The 24,414-nt window shown below is 42.0% G+C and overlaps 1 protein-coding gene across 16 annotated transcripts in view; it reads left to right on the forward strand.

The window, feature by feature from the left end:
* The window catches only part of celf4 (CUGBP, Elav-like family member 4), a 1,331,379-nt gene that overhangs the window by 564,660 nt on the left and 742,305 nt on the right, over positions 1 to 24,414 (forward strand). The gene's annotated exons all lie outside the window — the stretch shown is intronic.

The raw sequence follows: 24,414 nt of genomic DNA on the forward strand, positions 1-24,414 counted from the left end.
AACACACTGTTTCACAAAAGAGTCCAGGTAGAAGGAGACCGAAATTCCAATCCTCTGCCATAAATGCCTTTCCAACCTAATATACCCGATTCTTAATGTGCATCAAGACATGCGTCAAGTTACAATAATCTTTCAAAATGTCTCCTTTGAATAACTAGGTTCTAAGAATTTTGTATGTTTCAAAGCTAAAATATGTCACATACACGTATGTAGAAAACTTAAAAACTATACTATGTGACAAGATGATTTGTCTTTATGTGAAGTACCAGTAAACTTGTGTGTTGTTTCTCAGTGAAGCATCGTTTCCTGTCTGATGATTGGAATAATTAAAATCTTGGTCTAACATCTGAATTACACCAAAATGCTCTGGTTGTCAAGTGTTACTTATAACAATAATGCCAGCCATAGTTATTGTCATATGACTTTACTAATTCCGGGCAATCTACGAGATTGGATGCATCTGTTATATCTGCAATTAAAAGTTGAGGTCACATTCCAAATTCCACTGGCTGGGCAAGGGTGCAAAGCAATTGGATTGTCCTTGGTGAAAAACAGGATCGAGGGGAATGGGCTCTGCACGTCATTCAAATTTTGGAAAAAAATCATTATTAGGGATTGGCGGGAAAGTCATCCACTGCTTTCCACTGTCTTTTGGAGATTTTGAGTGGATGTCTATAGTATGGTTTTCAGACAACTCCAGGGTTTCCAGTCACTATGACACTTTGAGCACAAAAGTCTCCACTAGGCCTTAAGAAAACCCATACAACAAAGAGAGCCTCAGAAAAAAAGTCAATTATTTAATGACAGCCAGAGGTCTACTGGTCTAGTCAAAAATATATATTTTTTAAAGTTTCTTTTTTGATCTGTTAGGGAATCACTGCTACTCAACAAGATGCTAGATGCTCATCGAGGCATGTACCCTATCTGTGCTCATGCAGGCCCCTTGTCCCAACCATGAATATGATTCACTACCCCTGTCATTCAGGACATTAGAATTCTGTTCTCACATCGCAATTCGTTTTGGCATGATGCGTGTTTATTTAGAGCAGACAGTTGTCTCATTTAATTCTTTATTTTACCCTATTTCAAAGGTGCATATGTAGTTTATATCGATTATATCTTTGGAACTCTCTTCCCAGAGAGCGGCGGAAGCAGGGTCAATGAATATTTTGACGGCAGAGGTAGATTCGTAACTAACAAAGGAGTCAAAGGTTATCAGGGGGTCGACAGAATGTGCAGTTGAGGCCAGTAACAGATCAGCCATTGATCTTATTGAATTGCAGAGCAAACCCAAGGGGTAAAATGACCCACTTGTGCTCCTCATTTGCCATACATAAAGCTATCTTCAAGTAGTTTGCAATAAAGTTCTTGAAAAACAAGAGTTTGACATTTTTAACCTATCAGGTATTTTACAGGGGCTGGTTTAGCACAGTGGGCTAAACAGCTGGTTTGTAATGCAGAACAAGGCCAGCATCGCGGGTTCAATTCCCGTAACGGCCTTCCCGAACAGGCATCGGAATGTGGCGACTAGGGGCTTTTCACGGTAACTTCATTGAAGCCTATTTGTGACATTAAGTGGTTATTATTACAATCCCTTAAATGTATTATACGCTTCTAGAGGTGAAATACACCAGTGATGCCCAACGGGTTAGAAATATGAAGAGTAATAAAATCCCTCATGAGACAAAGCAATAAATATTAGGCAATGCCAAGTTTGGATTTTTAAAAAAAACTTTAGATTGTAAGAAGAAGGACTAAGAGAGATATGGGCCTGGGCTCCGGCCATCCGGAGAGTTGAGAGGAAATGAAACCCCACAGACTCCGACAGCCCCACTGCCATTTCACACACTAATGGGCTTTTATTGACATAAAGGTCCCTCATACGGGAGGAAGCCATATCTTGCACCGGATAATCTCCAGTTGGTTCAGCAGCAGGGCATCAATTGTCAAAAAAGGGACTATATAGAAACAGCCATGAGTTACCCATTAAGGGCTCCAACTGGGACAAGGTCGGGCTTCCTGTCAGTGGTCATTCCCACCTCTGTGTAAAATCATTGCGAGGTCAGGGCGGGTGGGAACCTGGAGGGAATATTTTCTGTGCAATTTCACGCTCCTCCCGCCTCAGCCCCGGCAGGATGGGGAGCGTATAATTCTGGCCATGGAGTTCCACATTTTCAAACTTTACAAAAAACAACAGTAAAAGAGGAAAACAATGGAGGTGAAATTGGTGAATTGGAAAATATTGCCAGGATTTTTTATTTCAAACCAAGTAAAAATGACAATGGGACAGAAATGAGTCTCTAGAAAGAGATTGAACAACCATTCTGTGAACTCCAGTGGAAGGAAGATTGTACACGGTGAAAAACCAGCAGCTGATTTGCCACAAGCCCATTCTGCACTGTTGGCATAAATCAATTTCACCCCAATGAGTCATAATTGCTACACCATTAGATGGTAGGGAACAAAGTGGAATCTAGATGGAGCAATAAGGGAAAGTTTGAAGGAACATTGACCACAGTGGTGCTGATAAAATAGTTATGGAGAGAGAAGTTCTATATGCTATCATTTTGAGAACTGATTTAATGCCAGCAGCAGTTATTTTCTGTGGTATATCATCCCGTGGATCATTAACCGGTAATGATGATATCCCTATAACTTCTTAGTCTTTACTCTGTACTTCAGTGCTATTTTGAATTGTCATTAATAGAGATCCTATTTTACAAAGACCATTATATATCAGCAAAAATTATAAGTAATGGGAAGCGGGTAAATGGCCATCATTTTATTTCTTTTATGACATCATCCCAGGCAATTGACTGCATTGCAGCCTTTATTACTTTGGTCTGAAGATTCATTGTTATATACATAATTAGTAATGTATGAAGTAACATAATAGCCAGCTGTGTTGGTGCCCTAACTACTCAGTGCAATGGCTATTTAAAGCCCTTCAGAATGGGAGAAGGTTAGTCTTTATGTGGCATGTTATGTCTGGGGATGACATGATGAGACCACTTTACATTAGTAGATTACGAATTTTAGCTATTGCAATTGACTTGCCAGCAGGTAGTGTTCCCAATGGCATCTAGCATTGTTAGAGTACTATTTGAATTTGAAAGTGGTAGGAGGTTATCAAGGTTAGAAGTGTGCATCGTGACCTTCCATACAGCACTATGCTTCAATCCTTTGTCCTTCAACTGCACCCTGACCATTGGCTTACTTACACTCTATTGCATGTTGTTCAGACAACTAGATAGCCTTTACCATCATGGCACCAGGTCACAGTACCAAAATGCTGCTTTTAAAAAAAATAAAAAGTCTACATATAAATGTTGACGAACCTCTCGCCCAATTATTCAGATTCTTACTTAGTTCATTCATGGTGTTATAGGGGTTAAAGACAGGTGGGACAATCTTTGAAGAATACCATAAAGCTATGTCAAATGCGTGATGGCATTTTCTGCTTGAAGAATGATTTCAAAATGGTGATGCTGATAGTTTTGGGTACGTTCAATAAAGCCAGAGTTATTTTTCAAAGAATTATGACAAAATACAATTTGCACTCATGAATCTTCCATGTGGTTATGCCAGATCCCTATCCACTATGCACATTATGTGTACTTCTAGTGGATTGGGCACAGGGATTGACCACTTGAAACAGACATATAGGATTTCTTTAAATCACTTTGGTATAAGTGCTGTATTGGATGAAAAAGTAATTTAAAAGGCAGATAGTAAGGTTAAATAATTGCTTTAGAGAACTTTAATGACAATTCAGTTGGTGGAATGGTTTTGTTTCATGGGTTTGGACAGTGACCTTTTGACCTGATCTTACAAATCAGTAGAATTGTTTTATCCAGGGAAATTCTGCTATCTTCCTCTATTTTGGAGGGTGAGGAAGAGAGTTGAGAGTAAGCCAGAGGAATGCTTTGCCTGTATGCTCAGTTAAAGGGAAATGGCAGGTGGACAGAGAGAGATTTGGAGAAACTGCAAAAGTTGTGCCAATGCTAATATGTTAATTCATGGTTGTGGGTGTCACTAGAAAGACTGCCACTTTTGCCAAATGCCTGGGATACAATTGAATGACCTGTTAGGCAATTCAGAGAGCAATTGCATGTTGATCTGGGATTGGAAAGACATAAATGCCGGACCAGACTTCCTTCTCGAAAGGAAGGAGCCAATTGGATGGTTCCAACAGTGTCAAGTGTACAGATTATATCAATTTGTTATTTCTAAGTTAAAATAAAAAACAAATTAATATTCTAAGATTGCCAGAATGCAATTTGAACTTCACCAGGTTACAAAGCCACTGACATTACCACGACACTACTGTATCCATAGGAGCTAGATGCTGGGATGACCAAGTTGCATTACCAGCAGCTGGAAAGGTTGAATAAACATCCTTTTGGTCGAGCATAGAATGTAGCTTCACCATCAGTGAATGTGTTGTCCAAAGATGTCTGAAACAGGCAACTGATGTATCAATGATAACAAACTTTATTTCCTGTCTTAACTTTTATTGCGTCAAACACTCGATATTGGTATTTCCTTTGCCCGTTTGAAAAACTGAACTGTGCATTCACAATGTCTATAGACTCGGCTGGACAGCTGATTCATGATGCAGAGCGAGGCCAGCAGCGCAGGTTCAATTCCCGTACCGGCTGAGGTTATTCATGAAGGCTCCGCCTTCTCAACCTTGCCGCTCGTCTGAGGTGTGGTGATCCTCAGGTTGAATCACCACCAGTCAGTTCTCCCCCTCAAAGGGGAAAGCAGCCTATCGTCATTTCGAACTATTGCGATTTAAAGATTTTTTTTAACAAAGTGCCTTCCCCTTCATCAAAATTGCTTCCTTTATGACATGCTGCTCCTTTGAACAGCTTCATGTTCCCTCTTTCGGTATGAAACATGTTGGACTGTGCACCAAGCCATGAATGTTACGTTATTATTATTTTTTTTAAAATTTCAATTAAGGGGCAATTTATCATGGCCAATCCACCTAGCCTGCACATCTTTTGGGTTGTGGGGGTTAGACCCACGCAGGCACCGGGAGAATGTGCAAACTCCACATGGACAGTGACCCAGGGCCGGGATCGAAGCCGGGTCCTCAGCGCCGTGAGACAACAGTGCTAACCACTGCGCCACCATGCCTGTGTTAAGTTATTTTAATCACCATTTCCATTTTATCAGAAACATTTCTCAAAAATTACATAGCAAAAAACTATTTGCATTAGGGAACTAAATTTCAACCCTTATAATAGTTGTACTTTATTGAAAAAAGTTAGCGAAAAATATGAGAATAGAACTTCCCCCTGCCTTGAACACTGTTTTGATAAGCAATGGTGAATTGATGATATTGCACACCCAGAGTTGAGGTCCAGTCAAATGTATCAAGTGTTAGAGAATCAAAGCTGCATGACTCTGCCCACATTCACTTCAAGCATGGCTTAATACTGAGAGTGCTGAATGTAACCTATAGAGTCACACAATTTGGGAATATTGGTATGTTTTTGGACTCTGCAATATCTGGTGATGCTGCAGCCTGCACAGTGCCTCTTATGACAGGAATATATACCATGAGCAGACTGACCAAGAGGGTTATTGGAAAATGATGGAATCATGCGGAACACAAATGTTTGAGTGTTTCAAGCCTGCATCGCCAGTATCCTGCTTTAAGGCAGTGAGGTTTGGCGAATAGATGCCAGCCAAGAACAATGCCTCAATGTATTCCATCTTTGTTGCCTTCAATGAATTCTTGACATCAGGTGGCAGGATTGCATCTCCAACACAGAGGTTCTTGAGGTAGATAACATCTCTAGAATGTACACCATACAGAGCCAATGACGCTTCAGATGGATTGGCCATGTGAGCCGCTTGGAGGATGACAGGATCCCCAAGGAGGTATTATACAACGTGCTCACCACTGGCACTAGACCCACTTGCTGCCCATCCTTTCACTTCAAAGACGTCTGCAAACCTAACATGAAGTGCTGTGACATGGACCACAAGTGTTGAGAGCAATTTGCCAGCGATTGCCAGAGCTGGTGGACAACAATGAAGGATGGAGTGAAAAGAGGCAAAGAGACAAAACATGAGACAACACCGCAAAGAGCGAGCCAGATACTGCAAAAGAATCAGTGACCCATTGACACATACCTATTGTCTTTCGAGACAAGGAGGCCGAGAGAGAGCGTCTCTAGTATCAGATTTTTCATTCTTTCGTTATTTGATCTGAACCTCAGTGGCACCACTTAGATGTTTCAACCCAGCCTTACTAAAAATGATACTTGACTATTGGACAATATATCGGCCAGTTAGTCTTGCTTCAATGGTGGGAAAATTGCTAGAATCTATCCTGCAAAATCAGATAAGCTGTCACTCAGAAAGGCATGAACTAGTTAGGGATAGACAGCGTGGATTTATTAAGGGAAGGTCATGCCTTAAAAGCTGATTGAATTATTTGAGCAAGTGACAAGGAAGATTGCTGAGGGTAGTGCAGTAGATGTTGTTTGCATGGATTTAGTAAGGTACTTGACAAGATTCCACATGGCAGACCTGTCAAAAAAGTAAAAGCCCATGGGATACAGAATAATTTGGCGATTTGGATCCAAAGTTGGCTTAGTAACAGGAAACAAAGAGTAATGGTTGATGGCTGTCCTTGTGAATGGAAAGCTGTTTCAAGTGGTGTTCCAGGGCTCAGTGTTGGGACCCGTTCTGTTTGTTTTATATATTACCGATTTGGACTTGAATGTGGGGGTACGATTGGGAAATTTGCAGATGACACAGAAATTGGTAGTCAATAGTGTAGAGGATGGCTGTAAGCTCCAAAATGAGACAGATGGGTTGGTGGAATGGGCAGGAAAGTGGCAGATGGAGTTAAATTCTGATAATCGTGTGAGGTAATGCATTTAGGGAGATCAACCAGTAAAATGGAATACACAATAATGGGAATATACTGAAAGAGGGAGATAAAGTGAGTGATCTTGGCGTGCAAGTGCACAGGTCCCTAAAGGTAGATGTTGTAAAGAAGGCATATGGAATTGTAGCTGTGTGGAGAGATTGGGGAGGTTAGGATTGTTTGCCTTGGAACAGAGAAGGCTGAGGGGTGACATGAGTGAGGTATAGACAATTGAGAGGGGTAGAGATAGAGTAGACAGGAGGAACCTGTTTCCATTGGCAGAGTTCAAAAACCAGGAATAATGGATTCAAGCTAGGTGGCGGAAGGTGTAGAGGGGACATGAGGAAAATTGCTTTTATGCAGAGGGTGGTGGGTGCCTGGAATTCGCTGCCTGAACTCGATTAAAAAGTATCTAAAAAGTACCGTGGGCAGCACGGTAGCATGGTGGTTAGCATAAATGCTTCACAGCTCCAGTGTCCCAGGTTCGATTCCCGGCTGGGTCACTGTCTGTGCGGAGTCTGCACGTCCTCCCCGTGTGTGCGTGGGTTTCCTCCGGGTGCTCCGGTTTCCTCCCACAGTCCAAAGATGTGCGGGTTAGGTGGATTGGCCATGCTAAATTGCCCGTAGTGTCCTAAAAAGTAAGGTTAATGGGGGGGGGTTATTGGGTTACGGGTATAGGGTGGATACGTGGGTTTGAGTAGGGTGATCATGGCTCGGCACAACATCGAGGGCCGAAGGGCCTGTTCTGCGCTGTACTGTTCTATGTTCTATGTTCTATCTGGATCTGCACCTCAAGTGCTGTAAACTGCAGAGCTATGGGCCGTGTGCAGGAAGGTGGGGTTGGAAAGGGCACCTGGGTGCCTTTGGATCAGCATAGACAAGATGGGTCGAATGACCCCCTTCTGTGCCTTTCTGTGGTTCTATGGTCCTAGATATCATGTGCAGATTAAAACCCAAGGTGACATCATTGATATCAGAAATGAGCATCACCCTCTCCCTCATTGAACGAAACATTAATGTATGTGCTTTTCCTTTGTTAGAAAGTGATCTGTTATTCCATGCTTCATTAAGTTCTGACAAATGGTATATTGAAAAAAATATTTCTTTCAACTGACAGTAGATAAATGACAGCCAGCATGAAGCCTTGTATGTTAGCTGGCAGCCACTGACCCATGCAGATTATAAGGCTATATGTGGCACGTCACAAGATCAAAAAAAGTCTTATTTTGAATGCATATCCAACATTAATACAAAAAAAACAATGGATACTACCTGGGAGACATTTGAAAAAAATGCAGTATTCTGGAACACATTATGTTGCAATTAAACAGAAAAGATGGAAGAGGCTTTCCAAAATCATTACAGTCTAAAAATATCAAATTCTCAGAAATGTACAGTCAGTTTGCCAAGAAATGTGTTCCAGTTATGTAAACTACAGAGAATAAGTGCTAATTTGATGACCTTTGCCCTTCAGTCTGTTCAATTATCCACTTAACTGATCAAAATAAGAAGAGGACAAAAACGAGAAAGCATGTAACAAAAGTTTATATTTTGCACCAAAGTGGTTGGGAAATAAATTTCCCATTGTTTGCCAATTTTAGTGAGGAAGAAACCTACTTTATACTCGCATCAAACTTTTTTTCCGAACATTAGTAAATAAATGAAGATTTAACTCTCAATTATTGAGCATGCAGTTGTTTTTCCTTAAAATCTGACAATAGATCACTTTTATTAAGGAGTGCAATAAAAACTCGGGTGAGATCGGCTAAGGCCAATGGCAGGCCCACCGACATTGATGCCCAGTTCTTCATTTACATGCTGGATGGGAAAATCCCCACACAACCCTGCCCCACACTATATGACTGAGTGGCGACGGCTTTGGCCATTCTACTGCGTCCTGAGCTCTCACCTGAAGCGCAGGCATTGTCCAAGGCCCTGCACTGAATGTGGACTAATGTGGGGGGGGGGGGGGGGGGGGGGGGGGGTTCTTCTCAATACGCATATCAACACAGCCAAGGAATAGGAATGCTCTCCTTCAGCAGTGTGCCGTTGCCAACTGTCGAACTAAATGGATTTGGTTTCCTTCTCAGCCAATGAGGCAAGCACATCATGGCAGTCAGCGATTTTTGACGTCCGTGCACCAAGGTTTAAACGCTGAGCAGCAATCAGTGGCACTCACACACACAAGTGCTTGAGTGGGCGTAATTGCGTGACTAGTTAGACTGCAGGCATATCAATTGAGTAACAGCTGAACCAAATCTACTCTGATTTGAGTAGAACCATCAGTCCGTGATAACTGCCCACCTACTCACCACACTGTCTCAGGCTTCTCTTCCCTCTATGAGCCCCTGTCTGGAAGTCCAAGGCCCACCAGCAGAAGACAACCTCAAGTATTTTGTCCTGTGTTTTTTCTTCAGAACATTGGTAAAACAATACTGAGGCACAGAGTTTGGGGCACTTACTTGCAGAGAAGGCATTAAAATCTAGACTGAGCATGATAGTGCCAGAAATGGGAAAGTAAAGTTACAAGAACCTTAAGAAACAAAGGTGACTTTCACTGGAGCAGAGAATGCTGGGCAGAGATGTAATGGAGGCTTTTAATATTATGACAAGAGTTTTTATGCGTAAATGAGGAATGTCTCTTTTTCCTGGTTGGGAAGTCAGTGATCGGACATCATCAACTTAAAATTGTCAATAAGGGACTAAAAGTGTGAGGTTAAGAGGAATTTATATTGATAAATTGGTGGAACAAGGACAAACAAGTGTACACAATCTTAAAATTAGAGCCAGGTGATGTAGGAGTGAAACCAGGGATCGTTTTTTCAAACAATCGGGAGTTGAACATGTAATTCATTACCCCAGATGACTGTGGATGCTGAGCCAATCAAAAATTTCTGAACTGATATCGATAGTTTTTATTCTTTAAGGGTATTGAAGAATGTGAAAAATGCAGATAGATGGAGTTGTGAAACAGATCAGCTGTGGTCGAATTGAAGGGTAGAGCAGGCTCAAGGAGTTGAATGGCCTCCTTCTGTTTCTATTTCCCAAAACTTCAATATCCCTTTCTGTAATAGGATGCCAAAATCTGTTCACTCTTATCTGTGGCCTCACCATTGTTTTGTCAACAAAAATCACTGCGCTGAATTTTGCAGTCAGCAACAGAAAAATAGTGCTCACCAGTGACCTCAAAGAAAGCTTCCATAAAGATCTAGCAATTTCTGTGGCATGTATTTCCCCTTTCCTGATATCTGTATGAATCTACTGCCAAGTCAAGGTGTCCAGGAGCAGTGATGTCATTAAGTAGAGTAAGCCAATCACATTAATGTAATTTTATAGACAGCAAACCAGAAAAAAAACACTCAATCCTGTCACTTTTAGTTTAAACTTCACAGATTACAACATAAATGAGTGGGACATACACATTGTATTGAGATAGAATCTAAAATATCATACTATTTTTTAAAAATGAAAATATATGGAATACATGGGTGGCCTGCTGGCACAGTGGTTAGCACTACTCACAGCGCCAGAGACACGGGTTCAATTCTGGCCTTGGATGACTGTACAGAGTTTGTGTTTTCTCCTTGTGTCTGTGTGGGTTTCCTCTGAGTGCTCCGGTTTCCTCCCACAGTCCAAAGAAGAGTAAGTTAGGTGGATTGGTCACTCCAATTTGCCCCTTAGTGTCCAAAGATGTGTAGGTTAGGTGAGGTAATGGGGTTACAAGAATAGGACGTGGGAGTGGGCGTAGGTATGCTGCTCTTTCAGAGGGTCGATGCAGACCTGTTGGGCACAATAGCCTACTTCTGAACTGTAGGAATTCTCTGATTCTAAAGGTTTTTAACAAATATTAAATTATACTTTCAGGCTAGTGAGGCTATTTAGCAGTAATAAAGAGCTTAGTACGCTGTTAAAAACACAGGCACACCACATTAAACAAGTTGGATCTTTTCCGAAGATCTTTACAACAAAACTATGAGTGAAAGGATAGAGCTTCTCATCAGTTCAGTTATTTCTCATTAATTGTGTTGAGGGAGAAAGCTCACCATGCAACCTCTGTAGAAATGTAGAATCACTGACATAAACCTCTGGAATCCTATGTTTAAATGCACATGTGTCGACTACAGATGTTGCTGTCAGTTTCAGTGGAGTAATGATGATGAACACAGTTTTCCGTCATTACCACTGCAACATCTGGAACAGTGCTTCTTTAGTGTTGTACTGTCTACCCCATTAATAGAATCAAAGGTTGGACCATTTATTGTCATGAGGGTAGCAGTTTTATAATATATTACATCGAATGTTTTACTGTGTTGGCTCATTTCTGCCACAACTTAAGAAAAAATGAATGTTATTTCAAAATAAAAAAAACAATGCAAAAATAGATTAAACTGCACTTGGAAATTCAAATTCCACTGAATAGAAAATTAGATTAAAATATACATAATGGCTGGACTTTCATGGCCGACTCATGGGAGACTCCATGGTGGGATGAAAATGGTGACCATGGCAGAATTCCAAATCCCATTGCTAGGGTTTGAAATTGTCAGGGGTGCTTTTAAGGGGACGAGCTGGTCCAGGTCATGAGCCTGCAGCCTACTCTCCCAACGTGGCCGGCTCCATTGAGGGGATAGGCATGTCCTAGACCTCCGCAAATTTCATGGATTTTGATGAGCTTTTCAAAGCATTTTCAAGAGGGTCATGAACCCTAGTTTGCAAGAGCATACAAGACCTTGGTTTTACATCTCGTACAAAAGACAGCATCTCTGACAGTACAGTACTCTCTCAGTACTGCATTGGAGTGGCAACCTAGATTGTTGTGCTCAAGTGTCTGAAATGGGATTTGCATCCCAACCTGATTCAGAAGCAATGGTACTACCAACAGAACCATGACAGCTCAAAGGTAGCAGCAAGAGGACCAACGGTTACGCCAGTCTGATCAAATTCCACTTAAAGACTGGACAACTGGAAAGAATGTCAAAAGGAAATAATTAAAGGTTGAAAAAGATTTGTCCTTGATATGGAACATCAGTTGTTTAGGATGATTTCAGACTGGGGGCAAATGGATTTTTATGACCCCGATGCCTTTCGACTTTGTCCAAGTGTCTTATTGAGTTCCTGAAGGCCATCCAAACAAGATGAGACAATGACAAGCTTCACAAGCGTGACTTTATAGTACCACAGAAAAGTTATGGCTCAGAAAGAGCCCACCATCTCTGCATTGGCTAAAAAATAAAAAAACTACCGATTGAATTCCTTGCCTCAGAGACATAAGGCGAGCTCTGGATAATACTGGTCTCCACAAATGGGGATTAGGCATAATGGCACTTGCAGGGGTTTCCCAAGGGATTGGGGATACCTAGATGGCTGGGCTCTGGGCAGGGTGGTATCCTGGCATCCCCACTGCCACCCTGGCAGTGCTACATGGGTACCCTGGCAATGCCACATGGGTGCCCCCTAAAGTGCCAGGTTGTGCTGCCAGGCTGACAGGGGCACTACCATGGTGCCACGCTGGCTAAATGTGCTTTACAGGGGACTCTGTTTCATTTCTGTTAAATCATTCTTATGCTACCTTCCAGCACCCAATCCATAGCCTTGTAGTTTACAACACTTTAGGTGCAGATCCCGGCGCCTTTTTAAATAAGTTGAGGTTTTCTGACTCCACCAGCAAAGCTGGCAGTGAATTCCAAACACCCAGCACCAAGGGTGAAGACATTTTTTCTCATGTCTCCTCAAATCCTTCTACCAATCACCTCAAATCTGTACCCCCAGTCATTGACCTCTCTGCTAGGGAAATGTTTTCTCTGACTGCCCTATCCAGGCCCCTAATAATCTTGTACACTTGAATCTGATCACCCTTCAGCCTCCTCAGTACCCATGAAAACAACCCTCGCCTATCAAATTTTTCCTCACGGCTGCAGTTTTCCAGCCCTGGCAACATTCTTGTAAATCTCCTCCGCACCCTCTCCAGAGCGATTATGTGCTTCCTGTGATGTCCAGAACTGTACGCAAAATCGCAGCTGGGCCTAACCAGTGTTTTATACAATTCCATCATTACATTTCTACCTTTGTATTTTATATGTCATGAAATAAAGGAAAGCGCTCCATATGCTTTCTTACCATCTTATCCACCAGTCCTGCCAACTTCAGGCACCTGAGCACATTTAGTCCAAGGTCTCTCATTTTCTCTAGCCCTCCCGATATTCACCCATTCATTGTGTATTCCCCAGGTTTGCTTGCCGTCCCCAAATGCATTACCTCACACTTCGCTGGATTGAATTCCATTTGCCACTTTTCACCCCACTTAATCAAATCATTGATATCATTTTGGAGCCGGCAGCTATCCTCACTATCAACTACACGGCTAAATTTGTCTCATCTGCAAATTTTCCAATCATGCCACCCACGTTTAAGTCCAAGTCATTGGTATCCACAATAGTTTTTGTTGTGTTATGCTTCTTCATGTGGCATAAGCTGCTTCCTTGATGTATACTCTGACAAAGGAAAGTTCAGACTTGGAGATAGGTTTAACACATTTAATGAACAGTTAACAATTCTCCTCCTTAAGTTTGACTCTCCTGCTGATCTTGCTATAGTAACTCATTCTAACTAACCAGTCTGCTCTAATCCATGTGGTGGGTGTGATGCTTCCTGATCTGCCGCTGTCGCTCTGAGTATCGCCTACGGAAAGAGAAAGAGCATGTGTGCCCTGTCCTTTTATATGGGTAGCCCCCTTGTGGTACTGTCACCTCTGGGTGTGTCTTGACTGCCCATTGGTCGTGTCCTATCTTACTGACCTATTGGTTGAATGTCTGTGTGTCATGATGTCTCTGGTTCTCACTCTAGTGTTTATTTAGTCCTAGTGTATCTGCATTAACCCCTTGTGTATTTACAGTGATGCATATCACCACAGTTTTATGATTAATTTCTGATCATTTCTCCATAAAAAGATGGTTCTCCACCCGAAACTTCAACCAGAAATTGATCAACTGATCTTTTAAATTCAAGTTTAGATTTATTTTAAGTTGTATCTGTTTTGTTAACCCAAACTATCCAGTTTGAAACTTACATTTTCATACCTTTACTGCATGATTAAGTGAGTGCACATGCCTGGATACTAAGGGACAATTTATCATGGCCCATCCACCTAACCTGCACTTCTTTGGACTATGGGAGGAAACCAGAGCACCTGAAGGAAACCCACATAGACACAGGGAAAAAGTGCAAACTCTACACAGTCACCCGAGGATGGAATTGAACCCGGGTCCCTGGTGAGGCAGCAGTGCTAATAACTGTGCCACAATTCACATTGATGCCACTGCCGATAACGCGAATTCAATAATATAAATACTTTTAGTCGTTACAGGAAACAGTGAAAACTATTTCAAGAGATCTCAGTATAAAAATGAATAAGAACCAGGGCTTCAAAACTTTCAATCAGGCCGGAATTGTAATCCATTTAATAAAGCATGCTATCCTTCCAGTCTAGAGTTTGCACACATTTGCATTTCAGATAATGATGATACATTGTAGACCATTTGTTCAGCTCACATAAATAGATCAATAAACTGGGGTAATTGCTGACCAGCGTACTTTATACATTATATTGATTGACAAATTTGTTTGCAAAACATTGTCCTTTGGCTGACTTTCCAAGCAACCCAGTTTCCCACTGCTGCACCAACGTTCTTCTTAGCCTTGCCCAGCTTGGCCAATTTTTAATGTGTTTCCATCCAAACCGTTTTCATCTTGGGAGGTCATGACTGTATGTTCAGTAATGGCTTGGAGACAGATTCCTTACTGTTTGAAGCTTAGCTTGAAGTTCTTGTACACTTTATGAGTGGTGCTATCACCTTTTAAAGGCATGGGTAATAAAAGCTGTGAATAAATAAATAAAAACCATGATAAGTATTTGCACAGACATTACAATTACATTGTATAAATAGTAAAAATCTTTTAATTATTTTGTCGCATTGATCAACGGAAATATTACAGAAAAATAACTTTTGCAGTGCCTATGAGAAAACAAATATTTCAGTAGCCCGTTTCTCAAAATTAGATGTTGATCTGATTTTCTGCTTACTCCCATGGGTCAAAAGAATGGTAGAAACAATTATACTGGTAAACTGACAACGTTGCTCTTCAATAGTCCAGTGAATAAATTTAGTGCTCAGTATGGAACTGCGACACACAGAACAGGAAGTTTCAAGTTCAGTCCTTGGGCTGGGCTAAGCTGTATAATCTGATGATGTTGTAGATAGGCATCAACAAAGCTGGGCTGCACAAAGATTTAAAGAAATCATGAATACCTGCTCCTGATCTGTGCGCATTGAATCCTGTTGAAATATGTGGGCAATGTTTGGGCTCAGCTGTGAGCTCAGCATCCCCTTCTCTTCACTTCTTGCCATGCAATTGGTCTTCAGTTATAGCACAGAATGGGTAATGATGAATTGCCAGCCTGTTTTACACCCCATCCGATTGCTTTGCTATCAAAGTCATTGGGCATGGTGTAAAAGAGGCTGCCGATTTTGCTCTGTCACAGACCACCAATTTCACCCCTCTTTGCTTTCTAGGCTGATAAGTGGGGAGTAGTTGTTTCAGCTGGAAAGTAGGTGATGCAGATTCTGTCATGTGCCAGTAATGTTGTGTGTACATGGTTGTTTCTGGTTGGAACAAGGTTACTTTAAAGGACATGCTGATGATACCATCGGCAGTTTGGGTGGGCGAGCTGTCAGTCTATCTTTACAGCTGGTTGAGTAAACACCTTTCCAATAAAAATCTTTTTTGTTTGTACATGCATTATCTGCAAACCCGTCTTTAAAAATACCACAAAGTAAATTGGTGAGAAGGAGGTCGGAATCACCTTGGCAGACTCCCGGAGAAAAAAATATATATCTAAAAGTCGTCAATCCACATGCAGACATCAGAAAGGAATTCAGAAGTTAAAAAGCTTTGCGACACCAAAGCTGGCAACTGATGGTTGCCGACTAATTACAGCAACCCGTGGAAGGAACCAAAATTTAAACAAAGATTTCAGTGAAAACAGCATCAAAAGAAGTTTGCCATGTGCTCTGCCTGGAAAGTTGTGGAACAGTGTTCTCTCTACTGTGAGTAGCAAGTAAGGTAACAGATATACTGCAACAATAGATTAGTGCTGGGGAGTTCCAAACTCTGAAAGGGACAGGTTGAGTTCAGCGTTATCTTGTTAGAAAAAAAAAGCAAGGTAGTGCTAAAAACCTTGTGGCACATTTGTGCTTATGCAAACATTCCCATAGTAAAATGGCAAGTATTTCTGATACCTTAGGACTGTATGATGAAAGTACCAAGCGCAAGAGCTCATGCACTGAAAGATTCCAGTACTTTGCATAGGCAAACAACATTTTGCCAGACATGGTAGTCTGGACTTTCCTGAGCACGATGTGGGTGGGTGGGGGGGAGAAAGCTTCAACCTCCTGAGCACGGTTCAATTCCCATACCAGCCTCCCCGAACTGGCGCCGGAATGTGGCAACTAGAGGCTTTTCACAGTACCTTCACTGAAGCGTACTTGTGACAATAAGTGATTTTCATTTTATTTCATTTCAAGTCTGGTGCAAGCAGAAAAAACAAGCTGGAAAATATTTGATGAGATTGTGGTGATATTGCAGGGCCACTTTTCACCTAAACCGTTGTTCATTGCTGAGAAGTTCAGGTTCCATAAATGTAACCAATCATACAATTCGTAGCTACTTTGAAGAAATTAGTTGAATACTGTGAATTTGGAGATGTCTTGAATGTCACCATTAGAGACAGACTAGTGTGTGTGGTTTAAGAAGTGAATCTATGCAAAAATGGATGTTAACAGAAACCAACTTAAGAAGGCTTAAGAAATCACAATCTCTATGGAATTCGAAGCTAAAGAAGCCCAACAAAATCTGATCACCCAGCAGCGGACTGCTGGTGCAATAATGCAAACTGCAGGAATTGTGGTATAAAGGGGCACATCGAATGTGCAAGTTGGAGAAAGAAACAACTAGTTCCAAACAAGAGCTATAAAAAACAACAACCAGAATTGTATCAAATGGAAAACTGAAGAGAGGGAAAAGGATCCACATGATACAAAAAAGGACCAGAGTCACAGTTAGATGATGAACTGTTGTTGAGCATACTGACCTTTGTGGGTGCAATGAACCATTACCGAGTCACCCCTTTACTGGACAGACAACTGGTGAAAATGGAGGTGGACACTGGCGCAGTGATTTCACTGGTCTCAGTAAAGCTAAAGATTTAAGAATGAAGGTCGAGCAAGATGTTTCAAGGCTACGTTACTGCCATGCACCATCAGGCAGAATTGGAGAGGCTGGTCAAGATGGAGGTCCTCAAACTCATTAATGTAAGTGATTTGGCCATGTCCATAGTACTTGCGATGAAAAAAGATGGTTCTGTACGGTTATGTGGTGATTTTGAAGTTACCATCAATCCGGTACTGTGTGCAAAACAGTGCACTCTGACTTCCTATTGATTATTTACTTGTTGGATCGACTAGAGGCCAGCATTTCAGCACAGTTTATCTTCGTCAAGTTTATATCCAGATAAATGTGGATCCGGATTCACACAATATTTGACAATCGTGACACACAAAGGGCTTTTGAGATCTAAAAAATTTCCATTTGGCATCATGTCCCCATCTGATTGTTCCAACCTTCCATGGAGGAGTCCAGTGCTACACTTCTGAGATGAGAGTATTGCAGACTATGAGTATGGAAGGATAAATGTGAGTTCTTCACATCTTCTACTGAATACCTGGGGCGCAAATGCAAATGGACTGCACAAATCACCTTCAAAAGTAAAAGCTATAACTGAGGCACCTGCACCTCGAAACGTAAATCAAACTTGTTAATCTTTGGAATATTAAACTATTCTGGGGGGGGGGGGGGGGAGGGGCAGGTGGGGGCTTCCCTATTCTAGCAACTATTCTCAAGCCTTTACACAACTAATTGCATTAAAACAGGGAATGAGAATGGATGGATCAATGCGAGAAGGCCTTTGTACAGGCTAAGGCGGCATTACTAAGGTCAGAAGTTCTGACACACTTTGATCCGAAGTCACCATTGCAAGGTGACGTGTCACCTTATGGGGTGGGAGCAGTGGTTTCTCACATAATGCCCAATGATGAAGAGAAGCCACTATCATTTGCATCAAGATCTTCGAACAAAGCAAAAATGAACTATGCACAGATAGAGAAGGAAATTCTAAGCATCATTTTTAGAATCAAACATATGGACAAGAATTTACTTTGCTAACAGATCATCGACTACAGACAACGATACTGGGGCCTCACACGGTATTCCATTCTAGCAGTGAGCCAGATCAGAGATGGGTTTTTCTGTTATCAGCACATATATATACGATAAAATATCATAAATCAAATCTCCAGGGAAATGCTGATAAACTCTCTAGATTGTCTTTACTAACGAGTCACCAATGAATAGTTCAAGTGGTAATATTTTCTTCTTCAAAGAAGTTGATAATTCTTCTGTAACCAAAGTACAAGTTGAGAAGTATATCAGAAATAGTCATCTCCTGTCAGGTTATGGATATGGTGCTTCGCGTCAAGACAACAGGAGCAAACCCGGAGTTGAAGTCATATGTTACCCGAAGACTCAAACTATCCGTACAGGCTGTTGTCTCCTCTGTGGAATGAGGGTCATCAATTCACCATTGTTGAGGGAACGTATCCTAAACCAACTTCATGAAGATCATTGTTGGATAGTTAGAATGAAGGAGATAGCCAGGAGCTACAGTTGGTGGACAGGGCTTGATCGTGTAATCAGTGAAGACGTGCATTTGTTCAGCTTGTGCAAAGGTTCAGTACCTGCTGCTGCTAGTGCCATTAGATCCATGGAAATGGCCAGAATGGCCGGGGCAATAGTTCATACCTTATGCCAGACCAATTCGAAGGACAAATATTTTTCATTGTCATAGACGCGCACTCGAAATAGACTGAAGTTGCCATTATGGATATTACTTCCTCAGGGAGAACAATAGAAAGACTGGGTGAGATTTCTGCAAGATTCGGTGACCCTGATAACTTGTTGGCCACATTGGGCCACAGTTCATTTTGCAATAATTCACAAATTTATCTAAGAGAGTGGAATCCAACACATTCGATCCGCTCCTTTTCAATTTGCCACAAATGGGCTGGCTGAAAGGTTTGTTCAAACAGCAAAGTCAGGTTTTGTGATGTGAGAACAGGGCTAAACACCATGGACGGGATTCTCTGTCCCACAGTACCCGTTTTCTGGTGCGTCACGCCCCCGCCTGCAGCGGATCCTCCGTCCCAGCAGCTGGCCAATGGGATTTCCCACTGTGGGCACTCCTTTGCCATTGGGAAATCCACGGGTGTGAGTGCACTGCCAGTGAAGCAGAGGATCCCGCCAATGGAAAATCCCGCCCCATGTTTTTCCAGAAAGTTCAGGAAGTATTAACAAGGGACTATGCCACAAGTGAGAAGTGGATACCTGCTATCATCTTTGCACAGACAGGACCGATCTCCTACACTTTTCAAACTCGGGATGATGATGTGGGGGGAAGATATATTGATCGACCTTTAGCAAACTAGTTTGCCAGAGACAGAGTTAACCAAGAGTCCGTAACAAACTGTGTCAAGTGAAGACCTAGACATACCTGAGAACCTGACAATACCAGAAGCAACTGTGGAAGACAGTACCCCAGTTGAGGACACTAACACCGAGTCAACCTCACAACATGACGCTGACTTCAGTTGAGACAACTGCGGACGATGTCCATACTACACCAAAAACACCAGAGATTGCAATCAACATGAAAATGCAGATGCCTGACATGCACAGACAACCACACAGAAATTGACGTTCTCCAGAATGTCTAAATTATTGATTGCTGTGTTTATCAATTGTTTATATTGTAAGTTTTGAGTGTTAATGTTATATTGTGTTTCTTTGCATGAGCCTCTCCTGCAAAAGTGGAGGAAAGTGTTGTGTATTCACGATTGTTGAAACAAGGTCACTTTAAGAGTTCGATCATGTGATAAGCTGATGACATCATCGGCAGTTTGTGCAGGCTAAGGGTCAGTCCATCTTTACAGCCTGTTGAGTAAACACCTTTCCAATAAATCTCTTGTTCGTTTGTGCCTTTGTGGCACAATATAGATCTGCTTAACCACTTGCTGGAAGAGATTCTTTGTTGAGAATCGGGATCAATGAATCCTCTCTGGGGTTGAGCTACTAAATATTAAAAGCATAAATGACAATTTTAGTTGTTCTGTGAGTATTACCTGCACCTCTGGGCACCTTTATGTATACTGGCCTAATCTCTAGACACATCACCATAGCTGGAGACACATTGTGCCAATACTGTCTGTTTTTGACACCCTGTCTGTTGTCTTGCGTTGAATAGATTCCAAGATTATAAGAGCATGGTTAGCTTGTGGTGATGACATCATAATCTTCAAAAGTGAAGCTCTCCTTTGGCAAGATTGTGAAAATTGTTCATTTTTTTATTATTTACAGTTCTTTAGGGTTTAGTTCTATTAAACAAAAAAATTGTATTTATATAGTGTCAATATTTCTTCTAATCTTTTTGTGTAGATGACCTGCTTGTTGTACTGCATGGTCCCATTAAAATTGATACACAGCCATGTATGCACAGATCTTCATGGGAATATGGATGGCACATGGCCTATTAATTATGCTGCACTGTACATTCCTGATGGCTGTCTGGCCACAGGAATATCGCACAGGGGCACAGTTGTTAGCACTGCCGCCTCACAGTGCCAGGGACCCGGGTTCGATTCCGACCTCAGATGACTGTCTGTGTAGAATTTACACTTTCTCCCCGTGTCTGTGTGGGTTTCCTCTGCGTGCTCCGGTTTCCTCCCACAAAGATATGCAGGTTAGGTGGATTGGCTATGCTAAATTGGGGATTGGGCATGGGTAGGGTGCTTTTTCAGAGGTTTGTCAGACTCGATGGGCTGAATGGCCACTGGAGGGATTCTATTCTATGAAGTATTCCACAACCTCGGGACTGTTTCCACAAATGAAGTGGTTTTGCAGTAGAGTCAGTGTCATGGTGTGGGGAAAAGTAGCAGTCAATTTGTGTCGGGCAGTGTTCCATAAAAAGCAACAAGGTAAATGATCAGATAATCCGCTCTCATGTAAAGTTGGTTGAGGACAAATATTGACTAGGACCTGAGGAAAATTTCCCATCTCATCTTTGAATGGTGCCATGGGATCTATTACTGTACATCCACCAGAGAGGGCAGAGGGCATAGGCCCCTGTATATCTCTGAGAATTCAGGAATAAAGGATCAGCTGAGATTATTTGGTTATCTCCTCAGAGATGGATTTGGATTCACACTTTTTTCGCTTGGTGGCAAGCATGCTATAACTGAGCCAAAGCTGATATCTTGGAAAATCTGGATTAAGGTGCAATGTCCATAGGTTAGGACACTACTGACTACAGGTGTGGTGCCCGAAGTCTGATAACATTGTGCCATTGTTTAAAAATTGAAGAGGGGTAAATACAAGCCAGTGAGCTTAACTTCAGTGGTTTGCAAATTATTGCAAAACATTCTCAGAGATGGTGTAAATCATTATTTCGGCAGACCCAGATTAATCAAGGGCATTTTTTGAAGTTACAAAGAGGGTCAATGCCTTTGATGAAGTTTACATGGACTTTAGCACAGCTTGTGACAATGTTCCACATGACAGACTGAACAGAAAATAAAAATCTCATGGGAGCAAAGGAAACTGGAAAGCTGGCTCCAAAATTGGGTCATTAGCTGGAAGGAAAGACATTCGGTCAATGGATGTTCTCGTGACAGGAAGGCTATTTCCAATGGAATTTCACAGGGTTAATCCCTTGCTGTTTGTGACATATGTCAATGATTTAAATGTAAGTGTGTGATAAAGAAATTTGCAGACAAAAGACAAAAATTGTCATGTGCTTCACAGCAAGGAAGAAAACTGTAGGCTGTAGGAAAATGCCAATGGACTAGTCAGGTGGGCAGGAACATGACAAATGGAATTCAATCTTTAGGGAGGACAAACAAGACAAATGGATACATAATAAATGGTAGGATTCCAAAGAGGTAGAGGAACATAGATACCTTGGAGTGGATTTCTATGCATGCTTGAAGGTAGCAGGAGAGGTGGATAGGCTGGTCAAGGAGGCATAGGGGATACTTTCCTTTAAAGGCTTGAGAATATAAGAGCAGGGAGGTTAAGTTGGAATTGTATAAAATAGTAATTAGACCACAGCTGGGGTACTGTTTGCAGTTTTGGTCCCAAATTACAGCGGGATGTGCTCACACTAGATGGGGTGAAGGAGAGATTTACAAAGATGTTGTCAGGAAATAGGAATCTTAGTGAGGAGTGATTGGATTGGCAGGGTTTGCATTCTTTGAAATAGAAGAGGCCAAGGGAAAAATTAAATATGGGACGCAATTCTCCGACCCCCCCGCCGGGTGGGAGAATTGCGGGAGAGCCAGGTGATTCCCGCCACGCCGCCCTGGCACCCGCACGCGATTCTCCCCCCCCCCCACCCCCCCAAATCCGCGTGCCGCGTTTCATGACAGGCCGCTCAGAGAATCGCCGCTCTCCGTTTCTAACGGTCGAGCGGCGATTGTCCGGCCCGGATGGGCCGAGCGGCCTGCCCAATCCGACGGGTTCACGCCGGTGCCAACCACACCTGGTCGCTGCCGGCATGAACAGCGCGTGAACGCTGCGTGTGCGGCCTGTGGGGGTGGAGGGAGGATCAAGCACCAGGGGGACGATCAGTAGGGGTCTGGCCCGCGATCGGTGCGTAATTTGTGCGGCGCCGCTTTGATGTGGCGGCAAGGCCCGCTCCTAGCACCCTGGGAGAATAGGGGGGAGGAGCGGCCTCCGACTTCACTCCGGTTTTCACTCTGGCGTCGGCACTTAGTCTCCCGATGGGAGAATTTCGCCCATGGTGTATAAAATTATGAGGCGCCCAGACAGAGTGAATATAAAGGACCAATTTCTATTAGCAAAGAGTGCAATAAAGGACATAAATTTAAAGTAAATGGTGGAAGGATTAGAGGGGAGTTAAGGAGACTGTTTTTCACCCAGAGGATGATGGAAATCTGTAGCTCACAGGCTGAAAAAGTCTTTATTTTATTTTTCCTTAATTATTTTGGAGGATGTGGTCGTCACTGGCAATGTGAGATTTTGTTGCTCATCCCTCAGTTGTCCTTGAACTAAGGAGCTCACAAGTCCATTTCAAAGGGCGGTTGTGAGTCAATACATTGATGTGGATCACAAGTCGCATGTCGGCCAGACCAGGCAAGGATGGCACATTTCCTTCACAAAAAGACATTAGTCAACCAGATTGGTCTCTATGACAATCGACGATAGTTTTGTGATCACTATTAATGAGGCTAGTTTTTTTATATTCCAGATTTACTAATTGAAGTTAAATTTCACCAGTTGCCATGGTGAATCCATGCCCCCAGAGTAATAATTAGCCTGAGTCTCTGGATTACTAGTCCAATGACATTATCATTAAGCTGCTGTTTCCATGGGAGATAGAAGTGGAAACCTTCATTGAATTTAAAAAAAACAGTTGAATATCCAGGTATGCTCATTTACAGGATTGGAAGCTAGGACGAGACTGGATAGCTCTTTTTTGACTGGCTCTCATGATGTGCAAAATGGTCTAATTTTGTGCTCTAAATCTTTCTATGCATCTACCACGGGGGCTGGGAAGAATAGAGACAAAGAAATGACTCGCGCTTAATGACTGAGGTGAGCTTAATGCTAAAAAGCTAAAGAATGCAAGGGCAAAGGAGGAATAAGGCCACAGAGTTCCAGGATTTTTTAGGTCTTGAAAAGAATGAGAGCATCGATAGGTCCAACAACTTCAACACAATGAGGGCATAAAGAGGAGGAGAAATATAAAGAAGGAGGTATTCAAGGCTCAGGAGGCACAAGAGAAAAACATTCAGAGATGGAACAGTCAAGGAATAGAATAAGAAATGTTTTGACAGAGAAAGAGAGGAGTCAAGAGGCAAATGAGGCATCATCTATCAAGAAAGTGTTTCCCTTCCTTTGAACGTCCAATCAGGGAAAGAAAATATATTCATTAGAATACACTGTGTATGCAGATTAGCCTTTGACCCCAGTGCCTTAACATTTAGGAGCGTAATTACATCTATAAGTTTAAAAAGGAAATCTAATTTAGTTAATTGAATGTCATTCCTTGGGTAACATAATATTGTATTAATGGCGAAACCCATGGATTTCAAGATATATTATCTTTTCTGCATAGAAATAGCTGATTTTCAGTACAAAGTCTGCACACTATATTATGATGGATGTTGCACCTTGTAAGATTGTGTCAAACTGTGATCTCTTTTGTTTATTAATGAAAGTCTTCGAAAACTGAACATTTTCAAATTCAACCCAGTGACAGCACTAAATTCTCCCAAGTTAACCATAACATAGATCACACCAGAATTGGGCTCTCCAGTTGTGCACTTCAAAGCACT

Source organism: Scyliorhinus canicula, chromosome 3 (genome assembly GCF_902713615.1).
Source record: "Scyliorhinus canicula chromosome 3, sScyCan1.1, whole genome shotgun sequence".
NCBI lineage: Eukaryota > Metazoa > Chordata > Chondrichthyes > Carcharhiniformes > Scyliorhinidae > Scyliorhinus > Scyliorhinus canicula.